This window comes from Watersipora subatra, chromosome 3, assembly GCF_963576615.1.
Source record: "Watersipora subatra chromosome 3, tzWatSuba1.1, whole genome shotgun sequence".
In the NCBI taxonomy this organism is placed as follows: domain Eukaryota; kingdom Metazoa; phylum Bryozoa; class Gymnolaemata; order Cheilostomatida; family Watersiporidae; genus Watersipora; species Watersipora subatra.
The window spans coordinates 27999202-28019951 of record NC_088710.1 but is presented as its reverse complement, the minus strand read 5'-3'; positions in this window follow the sequence as shown (position 1 = coordinate 28019951).

Sequence of the window (20750 nt, the reverse complement as noted above, 5' to 3'; positions counted from 1 at the left end):
AATCAATTTAAATAGTTAGCACTACTAATCCACGGTAGATTGTTTAGCTGTATTAATCAATTTAAATAGTTAGCACCACTAATCCACTGTAGATTGTTTAGCTGTATTAATCAATTTAAATAGTTAGCACTACTAATCCACGTAGATTGTTTAGCTGTATTAACCAATTTAAATAGTTAGCACTACTAATGCACGATAGATTGTTTAGCTGTATTAATCAATTTAAATAGTTAGCACTACTAATCCACGGTAGATTTTTTAGCTGTATTAATCAATTCAAATAGTTAGCACTACTAATCCACGATAGATTGTTTAGCTGTATTAATCAATTTAAATAGTTAGCACTACTAATCCACGGTAGATTGTTTAGCTGTATTGATCAATTTAAATAGTTAGCACCACTAATCCACTGTAGATTGTTTAGCTGTATTAATCAATTTAAATAGTTAGCACTACTAATTCACGGTAGATTGTTTAGCTGTATTAATCAATTTAAATAGTTAGCACTACTAATCCACGGTAGATTGTTTAGCTGTATTAACCAATTTAAATAGTTAGCACTACTAATCCACGTAGATTGTTTAGCTGTATTAATCAATTTAAATAGTTAGCACCACTAATCCACTGTAGATTGTTTAGCTGTATTAATCAATTTAAATAGTTAGCACTACTAATTCACGGTAGATTGTTTAGCTGTATTAATCAATTCAATTAGTTAGCACTACTAATCAACGGTAGATTGTTTAGCTGTATAAATCAATTTAAATAGTTAGCACTACTAATCCACTGTAGATTGTTTAGCTGTATTAATCAATTTAAATAGTTAGCACCACTAATCCACTGTAGATTGTTTAGCTGTATTAATCAATTTAAATAGTTAGCACTACTAATTCACGGTAGATTGTTTAGCTGTATTAGTCAATTCAATTAGTTAGCACTACTAATCCACGGTAGATTGTTTAGCTGTATTAATCAATTCAAATAGTTAGCACTACTAATCCAGTGTAGATTGTTCAGCTGTATTAATCAATTTAAATAGTTAGCACTACTAATCCACGGTAGATTGTTTAGCTGTAATAATCAATTTAAATAGCTAGCACTACTAATCCACGGTAGATTGTTTAGCTGTATTAATCAATTTAAGTAGTTAGCACTACTAATCCACGGTAGATTGTTTAGCTGTATTAATCAATCCAAATAGCTAGCACTACTAATCCACGGTAGATTGTTTAGCTGTATTAATCAATTTAAATAATTATCACTACTAATCCACGGTAGATTGTTTAGCTGTATTAATCAATTTAAATAGTTAGCACTACTAATCCACGGTAGATTGTTTAGCTGTATTGATCAATTTAAATAGTTAGCATTACTAATCCACGGTAGATTGTTCAGCTGTATTAATCAATTTAAATAGTTAGCACTACTAATCCACGGTAGATTTTTTAGCTGTATTAATCTATTCAAATAGTTAGCACTACTAATACACGGTAGATTGTTTAGCTGTATTAATCAATTTAAATAGTTAGCACTACTAATCCGCGGTAGATTGTTTAGCTGTATTAATCAATTTAAAAAGTTAACATTACTCATCCACTGTAGATTGTTTAGCTGTATTAATCAAGTTAATTAGTTAGCACCACTAATCCACTGTAGATTGTTTAGCTGTATTAATCAATTTAAATAGTTAGCACAACTAATCCACTGTAGATTGTTTAGCTGTATTAATCAATGTAAATAGTTAGCACTACTAATCCACGGTAGATTGTTTAGCTGTATTAACCAATTTAAATAGTTGGCACTACTAATGCACGATAGATTGTTTAGCTGTATTAATCAATTTAAATAGTTAGCACTACTAATCCACGGTAGATTTTTTAGCTGTATTAATCAATTCAAATAGTTAGCACTACTAATCCACGGTAGATTGTTCAGCTGTATTAATCAATTTAAATAGTTAGCACCACTAATCCACTGTCGATTGTTTAGCTGTATTAATCAATTTAAATAGTTAGCACTACTAATCCACGGTAGATTGTTTAGCTGTATTAACCAATTTAAATAGTTAGCACTACTAATCCACGTAGATTGTTTAGCTGTATTAATCAATTTAAATAGTTAGCACTACTAATCCACGGTAGATTGTTTAGCTGTATTAATCAATTTAAATAGTTAGCACTACTAATCCACGGTAGATTGTTTAGCTGTATTAACCAATTTAAATAGTTGGCACTACTAATCCACGGTAGATTGTTTAGCTGTATTAATCAATTTAAATAGTTAGCACTACTAATCCACGGTAGATTGTTTAGCTGTATTAATCAATTTAAATAGTTAGCACCACTAATCCACTGTAGATTGTTTAGCTGTATTAATCAATTTAAATAGTTAGCACTACTAATCCACGTAGATTGTTTAGCTGTATTAACCAATTTAAATAGTTAGCACTACTAATGCACGATAGATTGTTTAGCTGTATTAATCAATTTAAATAGTTAGCACTACTAATCCACGGTAGATTTTTTAGCTGTATTAATCAATTCAAATAGTTAGCACTACTAATCCACGATAGATTGTTTAGCTGTATTAATCAATTTAAATAGTTAACACTACTAATCCACGGTAGATTGTTTAGCTGTATTGATCAATTTAAATAGTTAGCACCACTAATCCACTGTAGATTGTTTAGCTGTATTAATCAATTTAAATAGTTAGCACTACTAATTCACGGTAGATTGTTTAGCTGTATTAATCAATTTAAATAGTTAGCACTACTAATCCACGGTAGATTGTTTAGCTGTATTAACCAATTTAAATAGTTAGCACTACTAATCCACGTAGATTGTTTAGCTGTATTAATCAATTTAAATAGTTAGCACCACTAATCCACTGTAGATTGTTTAGCTGTATTAATCAATTTAAATAGTTAGCACTACTAATTCACGGTAGATTGTTTAGCTGTATTAATCAATTTAAATAGTTAGCACTACTAATCCACTGTAGATTGTTTAGCTGTATTAATCAATTTAAATAGTTAGCACTACTAATTCACGGTAGATTGTTTAGCTGTATTAGTCAATTCAATTAGTTAGCACTACTAATCCACGGTAGATTGTTTAGCTGTATTAATCAATTTAAATAGTTAGCATTACTAATCCACGGCAGATTTTTTAGCTGTATTAATCTAATCGAATAGTTAGCACTACTAACCCACGGTAGATTGTTTAGCTGTATTAATCAATTTAAATAGTTAGCACTACTAATCCGCGGTAGATTGTTTAGCTGTATTAATCAATTTAAATAGTTAACATTACTCATCCACTGTAGATTGTTTAGCTGTATTAATCTAATCGAATAGTTAGCACTACTAACCCACGGTAGATTGTTTAGCTGTATTAATCAATTTAAATAGTTAGCACTACTAATTCACGGTAGATTGTTTAGCTGTATTAATCAATTTAAATAGTTAGCACTACTAATCCACGGCAGATTTTTTAGCTGTATTAATCTAATTGAATAGTTAGCACTACTAACCCACGGTAGATTGTTTAGCTGTATTAATCAATTTAAATAGTTAGCACTACTAATCCGCGGTAGATTGTTTAGCTGTATTAATCAATTTAAATAGTTAACATTACTCATCCACTGTAGATTGTTTAGCTGTATTAATCAAGTTAAATAGTTAGCACCACTAATCCACTGTAGATTGTTTAGCTGTATTAATCAATTTAAATAGTTAGCACTACTAATCCACGGTAGATTGTTTAGCTGTATTGATCAATTTAAATAGTTAGCACAACTAATCCACTGTAGATTGTTTAGCTGTATTAATCAATGTAAATAGTTAGCACTACTAATCCACGGTAGATTGTTTAGTTGTATTAACCAATTTGAATAGTTAGCACTACTAATCCATGGTAGATTGTTTAGCTGTATTAACCAATTTAAATAGTTAGCACTACTAATCCACGGTAGATTTTTTAGCTGTATTAATCAATTCAAATAGTTAGCACTACTAATCCACGGTAGATTGTTTAGCTGTATTAATCAATTTAAATAGTTAGCACTACTAATCCACGGTAGATTATTTAGCTGTATTAATCAATTTAAATAGTTAGCACCACTAATCCACTGTCGATTGTTTAGCTGTATTAATGAATTTAAATAGTTATCACTACTAATCCACGGTAGATTGTTTAGCTGTATTGATCAATTTAAATTGTTAGCACCACTAATCCACTGTAGATTGTTTAGCTGTATTAATCAATTTAAATAGTTAGCACTACTAATCCACGGTATATTGTTTAGCTGTATTAATCAATTCAAATAGTTAGCACTACTAATCCACGGTAGATTGATCAGCTGTATTAATCAATTCAATTAGTTAGCCCTACTAATCCACGGTAGATTGTTCAGCTGTATTAATCAATTTAAATAGTTAGCACTACTAATCCACGGTAGAATTTCTAGCTGTATTAATCTATTCAAATAGTTAGCACTACTAATCCACGGTAGATTGTTTAGCTGTATTAACCAATTTAAATAGTTAGCACTACTGATCCACGACAGATTGTTTAGCTGTATTAATCAATTTAAATAGTTAGCACTACTAATCCACAGTAGATTGTTTAGCTGTATTAACCAATTCAAATAGTTAGCACTACTAATCCACGATAGATTGTTTAGCTGTATTAATCAATTTAAATAGTTAGCACTACTAATCCACCGTAGATTGTTCAGCTGTATTAATCAATTCAACTAGTTAGCACTACTAATCAACGGTAGATTGTTTAGCTGTATTAATCAATTTAAATAGTTAGCACTACTAATCCACGGTATATTGTTTAGCTGTATTAATCAATTCAAATAGTTAGCACTACTAATCCACGGTAGATTGATCAGCTGTATTAATCAATTCAATTAGTTAGCCCTACTAATCCACGGTAGATTGTTCAGCTGTATTAATCAAGTTAAATAGTTAGCACTACTAATCCACGACATATTGTTTAGCTGTATTAATCAATTTAAATAGTTAGCACTACTAATCCACAGTAGATTGTTTAGCTGTATTAATCAATTTAAATAGTTAGCACTACTAATTCATGGTATATTGTTTAGCTGTATTAATCAATTCAAATAGTTAGCACTACTAATCCACGGTAGATTGATCAGCTGTATTAATCAATTCAATTAGTTAGCCCTACTAATCCACGGTAGATTGTTTAGCTGTATTAACCAATTTAAATAGTTAGCACTACTAATCCACGACAGATTGTTTAGCTGTATTAATCAATTTAAATAGTTAGCACTACTAATCCACAGTAGATTGTTTAGCTGTATTAACCAATTTAAATAGTTAGCACTACTAATCCACGGTAGATTTTTTAGCTGTATTAATCAATTCAAATAGTTAGCACTACTAATCCACGGTAGATTGATCAGCTGTATTAATCAATTCAATTAGTTAGCCCTACTAATCCACGGTAGATTGTTTAGCTGTATTAATCAATTTAAATAGTTAGCACTACTAATCCACAGTAGATTGTTTAGCTGTATTAACCAATTTAAATAGTTAGCACTACTAATCCACGGTAGATTTTTTAGCTGTATTAATCAATTCAAATAGTTAGCACTACTAATCCACGGTAGATTGATCAGCTGTATTAATCAATTCAATTAGTTAGCCCTACTAATCCACGGTAGATTGTTCAGCTGTATTAATCAATTTAAATAGTTAGCACTACTAATCCACAGTAGATTGTTTAGCTGTATTAACCAATTTAAATAGTTAGCACTACTAATCCACGGTAGATTTTTTAGCTGTATTAATCAATTTAAATAGTTAGCACTACTAATCCACGGTAGATTGATCAGCTGTATTAATCAATTCAATTAGTTAGCCCTACTAATCCACGGTAGATTGTTTAGCTGTATTAATCAATTTAAATAGTTAGCACTACTAATCCACAGTAGATTGTTTAGCTGTATTAACCAATTTAAATAGTTAGCACTACTAATCCACGGTAGATTTTTTAGCTGTATTAATCAATTCAAATAGTTAGCACTACTAATCCACGGTAGATTGATCAGCTGTATTAATCAATTCAATTAGTTAGCCCTACTAATCCACGGTAGATTGTTCAGCTGTATTAATCAATTTAAATAGTTAGCACTACTAATCCACGGTAGATTGTTTAGCTGTATTAATCAATTTAAATAGTTAGCACCACTAATCCACTGTAGATTGTTTAGCTGTATTAATCAATTTAAATAGTTAGCACTACTAATCCACGGTATATTGTTTAGCTGTATTAATCAATTCAAATAGTTAGCACTACTAATCCACGGTAGATTGATCAGCTGTATTAATCAATTCAATTAGTTAGCCCTACTAATCTACGGTAGATTGTTCAGCTGCATTAATCAATTTAAATAGTTAGCACTACTAATCCACGACAGATTGTTTAGCTGTATTAATCAATTTAAATAGTTAGCACTACTAATCCACCGTAGATTGTTTAGCTGTATTAATCAATTTAAATAGTTAGCACTACTAATCCACGGTAGAATTTTTAGCTGTATTAATCAATTTAAATAGTTAGCACTACTAATCCATGGTATATTGTTTAGCTGTATTAATCAATTCAAATAGTTAGCACTACTAATCCACGGTAGATTGATCAGCTGTATTAATCAATTCAATTAGTTAGCCCTACTAATCCACGGTAGATTGTTTAGCTGTATTAACCAATTTAAATAGTTAGCACTACTAATCCACGACAGACTGTTTAGCTGTATTAATCAATTTAAATAGTTAGCACTACTAATCCACAGTAGATTGTTTAGCTGTATTAACCAATTTAAATAGTTAGCACTACTAATCCACGGTAGATTTTTTAGCTGTATTAATCAATTCAAATAGTTAGCACTACTAATCCACAGTAGATTGATCAGCTGTATTAATCAATTCAATTAGTTAGCCCTACTAATCCACGGTAGATTGTTTAGCTGTATTAACCAATTTAAATAGTTAGCACTACTAATCCACGACAGATTGTTTAGCTGTATTAATCAATTTAAATAGTTAGCACTACTAATCCACAGTAGATTGTTTAGTTGTATTAACCAATTTAAATAGTTAGCACTACTAATCCACGGTAGATTTTTTAGCTGTATTAATCAATTCAAATAGTTAGCACTAATAATCCACGGTAGATTGTTTAGCTGTAATAATCAATTTAAATAGTTAGCACTACTAATCCATGGTAGATTGTTTAGCTGTATTAATCAATTTAAATAGTTAGCACCACTAATCCACTGTCGATTGTTTAGCTGTATTAATCAATTTAAATAGTTATCACTACTAATCCACGGTAGATTGTTTAGCTGTATTGATCAATTTAAATAGTTAGCACCACTAATCCACTGTAGATTGTTTAGCTGTATTAATCAATTTAAATAGTTAGCACTACTAATCCACGGTACATTGTTTAGCTGTATTAATCAATTTAAATAGTTAGCACTACTAATCCACGGTATATTGTTTAGCTGTATTAATCAATTCAAATAGTTAGCACTACTAATCCACGGTAGATTGATCAGCTGTATTAATCAATTCAATTAGTTAGCCCTACTAATCCACGGTAGATTGTTCAGCTGTATTAATCAATTTAAATAGTTAGCACTACTAATCCACGGTAGAATTTTTAGCTGTATTAATCTATTCAAATAGTTAGCACTACTAATCCACGGTAGATTGTTTAGCTGTATTAACCAATTTAAATAGTTAGCACTACTAATCCACGACAGATTGTTTAGCTGTATTAATCAATTTAAATAGTTAGCACTACTAATCCACAGTAGATTGTTTAGCTGTATTAACCAATTCAAATAGTTAGCACTACTAATCCACAATAGATTGTTTAGCTGTATTAATCAATTTAAATAGTTAGCACTACTAATCCACCGTAGATTGTTCAGCTGTATTAATCAATTCAACTAGTTAGCACTACTAATCAACGGTAGATTGTTTAGCTGTATTAATCAATTTAAATAGTTAGCACTACTAATCCACTGTAGATTGTTTAGCTGTATTAATCAATTTAAATAGTTAGCACTACTAATTCACGGTAGATTGTTTAGCTGTATTAACCAATTTAAATAGTTAGCACTACTAATGCACGATAGATTGTTTAGCTGTATTAATCAATTTAAATAGTTAGCACTACTAATCCACGGTAGATTTTTTAGCTGTATTAATCAATTCAAATAGTTAACACTACTAATCCACGATAGATTGTTTAGCTGTATTAATCAATTTAAATAGTTAGCACTACTAATCCACGGTAGATTGTTTAGCTGTATTGATCAATTTAAATAGTTAGCACCACTAATCCACTGTAGATTGTTTAGCTGTATTAATCAATTTAAATAGTTAGCACTACTAATTCACGGTAGATTGTTTAGCTGTATTAACCAATTTAAATAGTTAGCACTACTAATCCACGGTAGATTGTTTAGCTGTATTAATCAATTTAAATAGTTAGCACTACTAATCCACGGTAGATTGTTTAGCTGTATTGATCAATTTAAATAGTTAGCACCACTAATCCACTGTAGATTGTTTAGCTGTATTAATCAATTTAAATAGTTAGCACTACTAATTCACGGTAGATTGTTTAGCTGTATTAATCAATTCAATTAGTTAGCACTACTAATCAACGGTAGATTGTTTAGCTGTATAAATCAATTTAAATAGTTAGCACTACTAATCCACTGTAGATTGTTTAGCTGTATTAATCAATTTAAATAGTTAGCACCACTAATCCACTGTAGATTGTTTAGCTGTATTAATCAATTTAAATAGTTAACACTACTAATCCACAGTAGATTGTTTAGCTGTATTAATCAATTTAAATAGTTAACATTACTCATCCACTGTAGATTGTTTAGCTGTATTAATCTAATCGAATAGTTAGCACTACTAACCCACGGTAGATTGTTTAGCTGTATTAATCAATTTAAATAGTTAGCACTACTAATTCACGGTAGATTGTTTAGCTGTATTAATCAATTTAAATAGTTAGCACTACTAATCCACGGCAGATTTTTTAGCTGTATTAATCTAATCGAATAGTTAGCACTACTAACCCACGGTAGATTGTTTAGCTGTATTAATCAATTTAAATAGTTAGCACTACTAATCCGCGGTAGATTGTTTAGCTGTATTAATCAAGTTAAATAGTTAGCACCACTAATCCACTGTAGATTGTTTAGCTGTATTAATCAATTTAAATAGTTAGCACTACTAATTCACGGCAGATTTTTTAGCTGTATTAATCTAATCGAATAGTTAGCACTACTAACCCACGGTAGATTGTTTAGCTGTATTAATCAATTTAAATAGTTAGCACTACTAATCCGCGGTAGATTGTTTAGCTGTATTAATCAAGTTAAATAGTTAGCACCACTAATCCACTGTAGATTGTTTAGCTGTATTAATCAATTTAAATAGTTAGCACTACTAATCCACGGTAGATTGTTTAGCTGTATTGATCAATTTAAATAGTTAGCACAACTAATCCACTGTAGATTGTTTAGCTGTATTAATCAATGTAAATAGTTAGCACTACTAATCCACGGTAGATTGTTTAGCTGTATTAACCAATTTAAATAGTTAGCACTACTAATCCACGATAGATTGTTTAGCTGTATTAACCAATTTAAATAGTTAGCACTACTAATCCACGGTAGATTTTTTAGCTGTATTAATCAATTCAAATAGTTAGCACCACTAATCCACGGTAGATTGTTTAGCTGTATTAATCAATTTAAATAGTTAGCACTACTAATCCACGGTAGATTGTTTAGCTGTATTAATCAATTTAAATAGTTAGCACCACTAATCCACTGTCGATTGTTTAGCTGTATTAATGAATTTAAATAGTTATCACTACTAATCCATGGTAGATTGTTTAGCTGTATTGATCAATTTAAATAGTTAGCACCACTAATCCACGGTAGATTGTTTAGCTGTATTAATCAATTTAAATAGTTAGCACTACTTATCCACGGTAGATTGATCAGCTGTATTAATCAATTCAATTAGTTAGCCCTACTAATCCACGGTAGATTGTTCAGCTGTATTAATCAATTTAAATAGTTAGCACTACTAATCCACGGTAGAATTTTTAGCTGTATTAATCTATTCAAATAGTTAGCACTACTAATCCACGGTAGATTGTTTAGCTGTATTAACCAATTTAAATAGTTAGCACTACTAATCCACGACAGATTGTTTAGCTGTATTAATCAATTTAAATAGTTAGCACTACTAATCCACAGTAGATTGTTTAGCTGTATTAACCAATTCAAATAGTTAGCACTACTAATCCACGATAGATTGTTTAGCTGTATTAATCAATTTAAATAGTTAGCACTACTAATCCACCGTAGATTGTTCAGCTGTATTAATCAATTCAACTAGTTAGCACTACTAATCAACGGTAGATTGTTTAGCTGTATTAATCAATTTAAATAGTTAGCACTACTAATCCACGGTATATTGTTTAGCTGTATTAATCAATTCAAATAGTTAGCACTACTAATCCACGGTAGATTGATCAGCTGTATTAATCAATTCAATTAGTTAGCCCTACTAATCCACGGTAGATTGTTCAGCTGTATTAATCAATTTAAATAGTTAGCACTACTAATCCACGGTAGAATTTTTAGCTGTATTAATCAATTTAAATAGTTAGCACTACTAATCCACGGTATATTGTTTAGCTGTATTAATCAATTCAAATAGTTAGCACTACTAATCCACGGTAGATTGATCAGCTGTATTAATCAATTCAATTAGTTAGCCCTACTAATCCACGGTAGATTGTTTAGCTGTATTAACCAATTTAAATAGTTAGCACTACTAATCCACGACAGATTGTTTAGCTGTATTAATCAATTTAAATAGTTAGCACTACTAATCCACAGTAGATTGTTTAGCTGTATTAACCAATTTAAATAGTTAGCACTACTAATCCACGGTAGATTTTTTAGCTGTATTAATCAATTCAAATAGTTAGCACTACTAATCCACGGTAGATTGATCAGCTGTATTAATCAATTCAATTAGTTAGCCCTACTAATCCACGGTAGATTGTTTAGCTGTATTAACCAATTTAAATAGTTAGCACTACTAATCCACGGTAGATTTTTTAGCTGTATTAATCAATTCAAATAGTTAGCACCACTAATCCACGGTAGAATTTTTAGCTGTATTAATCTATTCAAATAGTTAGCACTACTAATCCACGGTAGATTGTTTAGCTGTATTAACCAATTTAAATAGTTAGCACTACTAATCCACGACAGATTGTTTAGCTGTATTAATCAATTTAAATAGTTAGCACTACTAATCCACAGTAGATTGTTTAGCTGTATTAACCAATTCAAATAGTTAGCACTACTAATCCACGATAGATTGTTTAGCTGTATTAATCAATTTAAATAGTTAGCACTACTAATCCACCGTAGATTGTTCAGCTGTATTAATCAATTCAACTAGTTAGCACTACTAATCAACGGTAGATTGTTTAGCTGTATTAATCAATTTAAATAGTTAGCACTACTAATCCACGGTATATTGTTTAGCTGTATTAATCAATTCAAATAGTTAGCACTACTAATCCACGGTAGATTGATCAGCTGTATTATTCAATTCAATTAGTTAGCCCTACTAATCCACGGTAGATTGTTCAGCTGTATTAATCAATTTAAATAGTTAGCACTACTAATCCACGGTAGAATTTTTAGCTGTATTAATCAATTTAAATAGTTAGCACTACTAATCCACAGTAGATTGTTTAGCTGTATTAACCAATTCAAATAGTTAGCACTACTAATCCACGATAGATTGTTTAGCTGTATTAATCAATTTAAATAGTTAGCACTACTAATCCACCGTAGATTGTTCAGCTGTATTAATCAATTCAACTAGTTAGCACTACTAATCAACGGTAGATTGTTTAGCTGTATTAATCAATTTAAATAGTTAGCACTACTAATCCACGGTATATTGTTTAGCTGTATTAATCAATTCAAATAGTTAGCACTACTAATCCACGGTAGATTGATCAGCTGTATTAATCAATTCAATTAGTTAGCCCTACTAATCCACGGTAGATTGTTCAGCTGTATTAATCAATTTAAATAGTTAGCACTACTAATCCACGGTAGAATTTTTAGCTGTATTAATCAATTTAAATAGTTAGCACTACTAATCCACGGTATATTGTTTAGCTGTATTAATCAATTCAAATAGTTAGCACTACTAATCCACGGTAGATTGATCAGCTGTATTAATCAATTCAATTAGTTAGCCCTACTAATCCACGGTAGATTGTTTAGCTGTATTAACCAATTTAAATAGTTAGCACTACTAATCCACGACAGATTGTTTAGCTGTATTAATCAATTTAAATAGTTAGCACTACTAATCCACAGTAGATTGTTTAGCTGTATTAACCAATTTAAATAGTTAGCACTACTAATCCACGGTAGATTTTTTAGCTGTATTAATCAATTCAAATAGTTAGCACTACTAATCCACGGTAGATTGATCAGCTGTATTAATCAATTCAATTAGTTAGCCCTACTAATCCACGGTAGATTGTTTAGTTGTATTAACCAATTTAAATAGTTAGCACTACTAATCCACGACAGATTGTTTAGCTGTATTAATCAGTTTAAATAGTTAGCACTACTAATCCACGGTAGATTGTTTAGCTGTATTAATCAATTTAAATAGTTGGCACTACTAATCCATAGTAGATTGTTTAGCTGTATTAATCAATTTAAATAGTTAGCACTACTAATCTGCGGTAGATTGTTTAGCTGTATTAATCAATTTAAATAGTTAGCACTACTAATCCACAGTAGATTGTTTAGCTGTATTAACCAATTTAAATAGTTAGCACTACTAATCCACGGTAGATTTTTTAGCTGTATTAATCAATTCAAATAGTTAGCACTACTAATCCACGGTAGATTGATCAGCTGTATTAATCAATTCAATTAGTTAGCCCTACTAATCCACGGTAGATTGTTTAGCTGTATTAACCAATTTAAATAGTTAGCACTACTAATCCACAGTAGATTGTTTACCTGTATTAATCAATTTAAATAGTTAGCACTACTAATCCACAGTAGATTGTTTAGCTGTATTAACCAATTTAAATAGTTAGCACTACTAATCCACGGTAGATTTTTTAGCTGTATTAATCAATTCAAATAGTTAGCACTACTAATCCACGGTAGATTGTTTAGCTGTATTAATCAATTTAAATAGTTAGCACTACTAATCCACGGTAGATTGTTTAGCTGTATTAATCAATTTAAATAGTTAGCACCACTAATCCACTGTCGATTGTTTAGCTGTATTAACCAATTTAAATAGTTAGCACTACTAATCCACGACAGATTGTTTAGCTGTATTAATCAATTTAAATAGTTAGCACTACTAATCCACAGTAGATTGTTTAGCTGTATTAACCAATTTAAATAGTTAGCACTACTAATCCACGGTAGATTTTTTAGCTGTATTAATCAATTCAAATAGTTAGCACTACTAATCCACGGTAGATTGATCAGCTGTATTAATCAATTCAATTAGTTAGCCCTACTAATCCACGGTAGATTGTTTAGCTGTATTAACCAATTTAAATAGTTAGCACTACTAATCCACGACAGATTGTTTAGCTGTATTAATCAGTTTAAATAGTTAGCACTACTAATCCACGGTAGATTGTTTAGCTGTATTAATCAATTTAAATAGTTGGCACTACTAATCCATAGTAGATTGTTTAGCTGTATTAATCAATTTAAATAGTTAGCACTACTAATCTGCGGTAGATTGTTTAGCTGTATTAATCAATTTAAATAGTTAGCACTACTAATCCACAGTAGATTTTTTAGCTGTATTAACCAATTTAAATAGTTAGCACTACTAATCCACGGTAGATTTTTTAGCTGTATTAATCAATTCAAATAGTTAGCACTACTAATCCACGGTAGATTGATCAGCTGTATTAATCAATTCAATTAGTTAGCCCTACTAATCCACGGTAGATTGTTTAGCTGTATTAACCAATTTAAATAGTTAGCACTACTAATCCACAGTAGATTGTTTACCTGTATTAATCAATTTAAATAGTTAGCACTACTAATCCACAGTAGATTGTTTAGCTGTATTAACCAATTTAAATAGTTAGCACTACTAATCCACGGTAGATTTTTTAGCTGTATTAATCAATTCAAATAGTTAGCACTACTAATCCACGGTAGATTGTTTAGCTGTATTAATCAATTTAAATAGTTAGCACTACTAATCCACGGTAGATTGTTTAGCTGTATTAATCAATTTAAATAGTTAGCACCACTAATCCACTGTCGATTGTTTAGCTGTATTAATCAATTTAAATAGTTATCACTACTAATCCACGGTAGATTGTTTAGCTGTATTGATCAATTTAAATAGTTAGCACCACTAATCCACTGTAGATTGTTTAGCTGTATTAATCAATTTAAATAGTTAGCACTACTAATCCACGGTATATTGTTTAGCTGTATTAATCAATTCAAATAGTTAGCACTACTAATCCACGGTAGATTGATCAGCTGTATTAATCAATTCAATTAGTTAGCCCTACTAATCCACGGTAGATTGTTCAGCTGTATTAATCAATTTAAATAGTTAGCACTACTAATCCACGGTAGAATTTTTAGCTGTATTAATCTATTCAAATAGTTAGCACTACTAATCCACGGTAGATTGTTTAGCTGTATTAACCAATTTAAATAGTTAGCACTACTAATCCACGACAGATTGTTTAGCTGTATTAATCAATTTAAATAGTTAGCACTACTAATCCACAGTAGATTGTTTAGCTGTATTAACCAATTCAAATAGTTAGCACTACTAATCCACGATAGATTGTTTAGCTGTATTAATCAATTTAAATAGTTAGCACTACTAATCCACCGTAGATTGTTCAGCTGTATTAATCAATTCAACTAGTTAGCACTACTAATCAACGGTAGATTGTTTAGCTGTATTAATCAATTTAAATAGTTAGCACTACTAATCCACTGTAGATTGTTTAGCTGTATTAATCAATTTAAATAGTTAGCACTACTAATTCACGGTAGATTGTTTAGCTGTATTAACCAATTTAAATAGTTAGCACTACTAATGCACGATAGATTGTTTAGCTGTATTAATCAATTTAAATAGTTAGCACTACTAATCCACGGTAGATTTTTTAGCTGTATTAATCAATTCAAATAGTTAACACTACTAATCCACGATAGATTGTTTAGCTGTATTAATCAATTTAAATAGTTAGCACTACTAATCCACGGTAGATTGTTTACCTCGTATTACCTCGTAGGATTCTTCACGCTAAACCACCTAGGGATGTAAGGGGCGTGCCTCAATTAGACCCAAATGGATTTTTTTTTTTTTTTTTTTGTAAAACAATGTTCCAGTAATTGGTTTCATAATTAGAATCTATGAATTAATGTTACATAGAGGTCTGCAATTTAAGGTCTCGTATTGTCTTTGGTAAAAAGCTATTGTGGAAGAGTGACCTGTTTGTTTGTAGAGTGATTGGAACTCCGTGTCTTTGAGATCTAGTTTGTATAAAGTTTGTTGGTATGGTAATGAGCTTGTCATAAGATTCTGTGAGTGCAGGATGTATATCTTCTTTGCTTAGTACTCTCATAAGTAGCCTCATTCTTTGTTGTTGTCTTCTTTGTTGTAGTGGGATCACTCCTAGCTTGTCCATAGCCTCGCTTATGCCTCTTGTACCTTTCAGGTTTGCAATAAACCTGATAGCTTGGTTCTGTACAAGCTCTAAGTCTTTGATGTCACCTTTATTGCTAGGGTCCCAAGCTGCAGCTGCATATTCTAGATGGGGTAGACATAATGACCTATAAGCTAAGAGTTTGGCCTTTTGCGGAGCCCGGAAGAGAGCACGTTTGACCATACCAAGCTGCTTTTTAGCAGCGGTAATTTTTGTCTCTATATGTTTGTTAAACCTTAGGTCATCTTGCAGTGTTACTCCTAGGTAACGGGAGTTGGATACTTGTTCTAAAGCTATTTTGTTCAGCGTATATGTTGGTGTGTGTTCGTTATTTGTGTTGTTGAATATGAGAATCTTGCTTTTGTTGACATTGAATTCCATTCCCCATCTGGTAGCCCATCTTCCAAGTGCATCTAGGTTTTGTTGGAAGTTATCGATATCTCCGGTAGTTGATATTTCTTGGTAGAGCAGTGTGTCATCTGCAAAAAGTGAAACTGAGCAAGTTACACACTCAGGAAGGTCATTAATGAAGAGCAGAAACAACACTGGGCCAAGTACTGACCCCTGTGGTACTCCCGACGTTACTGGAAGGAAGTTGGACTCTTTGCCATCAAGTACTACGCACTGAGATCTATGAAGTAGAAAGTTATGTATCCAACTTATTATGTAGTCATCTATATCTGTTTTTGACAGTTTTTCCATTAAGAGTGCATGCGGTACCCGATCAAAGGCTTTTGCAAAGTCAAGGACTGCTGCGTGGACGCTTTTTTGTTGATCAACAGAGGTGAGAATGTCATTAAGGGTTGCACACAGTTGTGTCTCGCATGACAGTCCTTGCCGGAACCCATGTTGTCGATTGTGAAGAATCTTGTCTACCTTGGCTAGTAAGTTTCTCAGCACTATGTGTTCAAGGATTTTGCATGGGATACTGGTAAGCGATATTGGTCTGTAGTTGCTGACTGTTTCAGTTGTACCTGATTTATGGATTGGTGTTACATTGGCAATTTTCCACTCTTCTGGGAGTATTCCTAGTTCGAGAGATTTATTAAATATGGTAGCAAGACAGTCTGATGTTTGTTCTATGTCAATCATCAAGTCTTCTTTACGTATTCCGTCTCGACCAGGTGCTTTACCCCCCTTCAAGTCCTTGACAAGCTTGATTATTCCACAGATATCTATTTTTGGTGGTGTGAATGCGTTGACAGTACAGTTTTCTGCGAGAGAGTGGTTTTTATTGAATTGACTGTGGAAGTATGTGTTAAGCATTATCGCACACTTACATGGGTCATCTGTTTGAAAGTTACTTTCATCTCTTAACATAATTTGGTTCTTTGTGTTTTTTATTCCTTTTAGGTGTCTATAGAACGGTTTGCAGTTGCCTTCTGATAGTGGTTTACAGATTCGGTTTGTGACGTAATCTCTTTTTATCTTTCTGATTGCTGCTTTAGTATCTTTGCGTGCTTTAGTGTATTGTTTTTGGTCAAATGGGTCACCACTGCAACGGAAACGATTGTATAGTTGCCTTTGTTTGGTGACTAGTTTACGACTCTCTTTGGTGAACCAAACTGGTTCAGTTTTTGGACGGTCCTCGACAGTTTTCTTTGGTACAAAATCATTGATAGCATGTTTAAGGGTTCTTGAGAAAAATGTCCACATTTTGTTGACATCATCCATCTCTTTTAGTCTATGTTTGGTATCATTCATAACTAACTCAAACCTGTCAAGATCCACTTTACTATAAAGCTTGATGACCTTTGTTGGAAATTGTTTTACTGGTAGTGCAGTTTTGATCTCGGCCTTTATAATAAAGTGATCACTAAGACCAGGATATATGACTTCATGTGACTGGATCATCTCAGGTTGGTTTGTACAGATCAGGTCAAGCGTATTACCATGTATGTGTGTGGGTTGAGTGATGAGCTGGTGAAGATTGTGCTGAGCTAGTAAGTCTGTGAATTCTCTGCTCATAACACGGTCTTGTGACTGTGGCTTTATAGTGATATTTAGCCAATCAATACCAGGAAGGTTCATATCGCCAGTTAATATAATGTGGTCATTAGGAAATTTTTGTGAGAGGTCTTCTATTATGTTATTTAACATAGTCATATCTTTGTGTGTTGGTGGACGGTAGAAGCACCCAACTAAAATTGACTCATGTATTCGAACAAATAAGATTTCATCTTTGGTTTTGTCCGCGTCTGTTGTGACTTTCTTGCTAATGAATGAATCACTAATGGCAATCAAAACGCCTCCTCCATGTAAATTTCTGTCTTTCCTGTATATATTTTTATTGTTATAGTCAAATATTTGATGGCTATAGATGCTCGAGTCAATGTGGGTCTCTGTCAGACAAACTATGTCAAAGTCGTATGTTTCTGTAGTTAATTCTTCAGTTTTGCCTTTAAGAGATCTAGTGTTTGCAGTGAACATCTTTACAAGGTTGAATGACGGGTTAAAACCGTCTTTGGCACTTGCTCTGTTGTGTTCAGGTCTCGCCATTCCCCCGACTCTTCTTTGGACTGAATCTTCATGTTTCTTATTCGGTATTGAGTGTTGCTAGATGGGTCTTCAGCCTTTTTTTGTTTAATGTGTTGTCTTAGTTCATATTGTCGTTCACGTACCTCTTTGCTTTCATCAAGCTTGCACCAGATGTTATTTCCTCTCTGGGTTGCGTGTACTCTTTTCATAAACTCCCATTTGGTGTTTTCATCTGTAAATTCAAGTTTTATTGGCTTGTTTGCTGCTGTAGATTGCAGACGTACTGCCTTGATTGGTTCTTTTGTGTGCATGAAGCATTCATTTTGGAGCATCTCTGTGACTTGTTCAAGAGCACTTTTGTTTTCTTCTGCTTTAATTCCATAAAGTATGGCATTGTATTTGCGGCTCTCCGCCTGGTTTTGTTCAAAATTTTTTGCTAGTAGATGTTTGGCACTGGAGTTGATTTCAATGCTCCTTTTAACACCTTCAGTGTTACTTTGTACAGCTGCAGCATATGAAATCTCAAGCTTTTCTATTCTCTCAGTTAACCCCTCTCTAGTTGAATCAACTGTTGTCATCAGTTTGGAAACCATGGTTTCAATATTATTGAGCTTGTTGGTAGTTGCTGTATTTTCAGCAAGAGCGGCTAAATTTCCCGGTTCATTTTTCCCCGTTGCTGAATTAATTTCAATGACACACATATCACAGAACCATTTAACTCCTTTGTTGTCCATCTTGCCAATAAATGTAAGCTCTTGAATTGTAAGTTCCTGGCATGTACCATGATACCAGTTCTTACAGAGATCACATCCTATTAATTTGGTTGAGCATTTTTGAGATGCTCCTCTAGAATTTTTTACAAAACATTCCTCCATATTGCATGTTTTGCATTTGTAACCACCATTTTGTTTTTCATCATCATCCTTTCCACCCATCATGTGTGTGTGTGTGAAAAGTGAAAGCCAAATATTTTTTGGATTTGAATCACTCAAGGTTATAAATTTTTTTTTTTTTTGGGTCAAATTGGTGAGGCAGCCCTACCCTAGGGGTGAATTTAGATCAATTTAGGTAAAGTTTTCTCACAAAATTAAAAAAACCATGCCATGTTGGTTGACCTTGACCTCTTAGCTTATTTTAGTTTAGCTGTATTGATCAATTTAAATAGTTAGCACCACTAATCCACTGTAGATTGTTTAGCTGTATTAATCAATTTAAATAGTTAGCACTACTAATTCACGGTAGATTGTTTAGCTGTATTAACCAATTTAAATAGTTAGCACTACTAATCCATGGTACATTGTTTAGCTGTATTAATCAATTTAAATAGTTAGCACTACTAATCCACGATAGATTGTTTAGCTGTATTAATCAATTTAAATAGTTAGCACCACTAATCCACTGTAGATTGTTTAGCTGTATTAATCAATTTAAATAGTTAGCACTACTAATTCACGGTAGATTGTTTAGCTGTATTAATCAATTCAATTAGTTAGCACTACTAATCAACGGTAGATTGTTTAGCTGTATAAATCAATTTAAATAGTTAGCACTACTAATCCACTGTAGATTGTTTAGCTGTATTCATCAATTTAAATAGTTAGCACCACTAATCCACTGTAGATTGTTTAGCTGTATTAATCAATTTAAATAGTTAGTACTACTAATTCACGCTAGATTGTTTAGCTGTATTAGTCAATTCAATTAGTTAGCACTACTAATCCACGGTAGATTGTTTAGCTGTATTAATCAATTTAAATAGTTAGCATTACTAATTCACGGCAGATTTTTTAGCTGTATTAATCTAATCGAATAGTTAGCACTACTAACCCACGGTAGATTGTTTAGCTGTATTAATCAATTTAAATAGTTAGCACTACTAATCCGCGGTAGATTGTTTAGCTGTATTAATCAATTTAAATAGTTAACATTACTCATCCACTGTAGATTGTTTAGCTGTATTAATCTAATCGAATAGTTAGCACTATTAACCCACGGTAGATTGTTTAGCTGTATTAATCAATTTAAATAGTTAGCACTACTAATTCACGGTAGATTGTTTAGCTGTATTAATCAATTTAAATAGTTAGCACTACTAATCCACGGCAGATTTTTTAGCTGTATTAATCTAATCGAATAGTTAGCACTACTAACCCACGGTAGATTGTTTAGCTGTATTAATCAATTTAAATAGTTAGCACTACTAATCCGCGGTAGATTGTTTAGCTGTATTAATCAATTTAAATAGTTAACATTACTCATCCACTGTAGATTGTTTAGCTGTATTAATCAAGTTAAATAGTTAGCACCACTAATCCACGGTAGATTGTTTAGCTGTATTAATCAATTTAAATAGTTAGCACTACTAATCCATGGTAGATTGTTTAGCTGTATTAATCAATTTAAATAGTT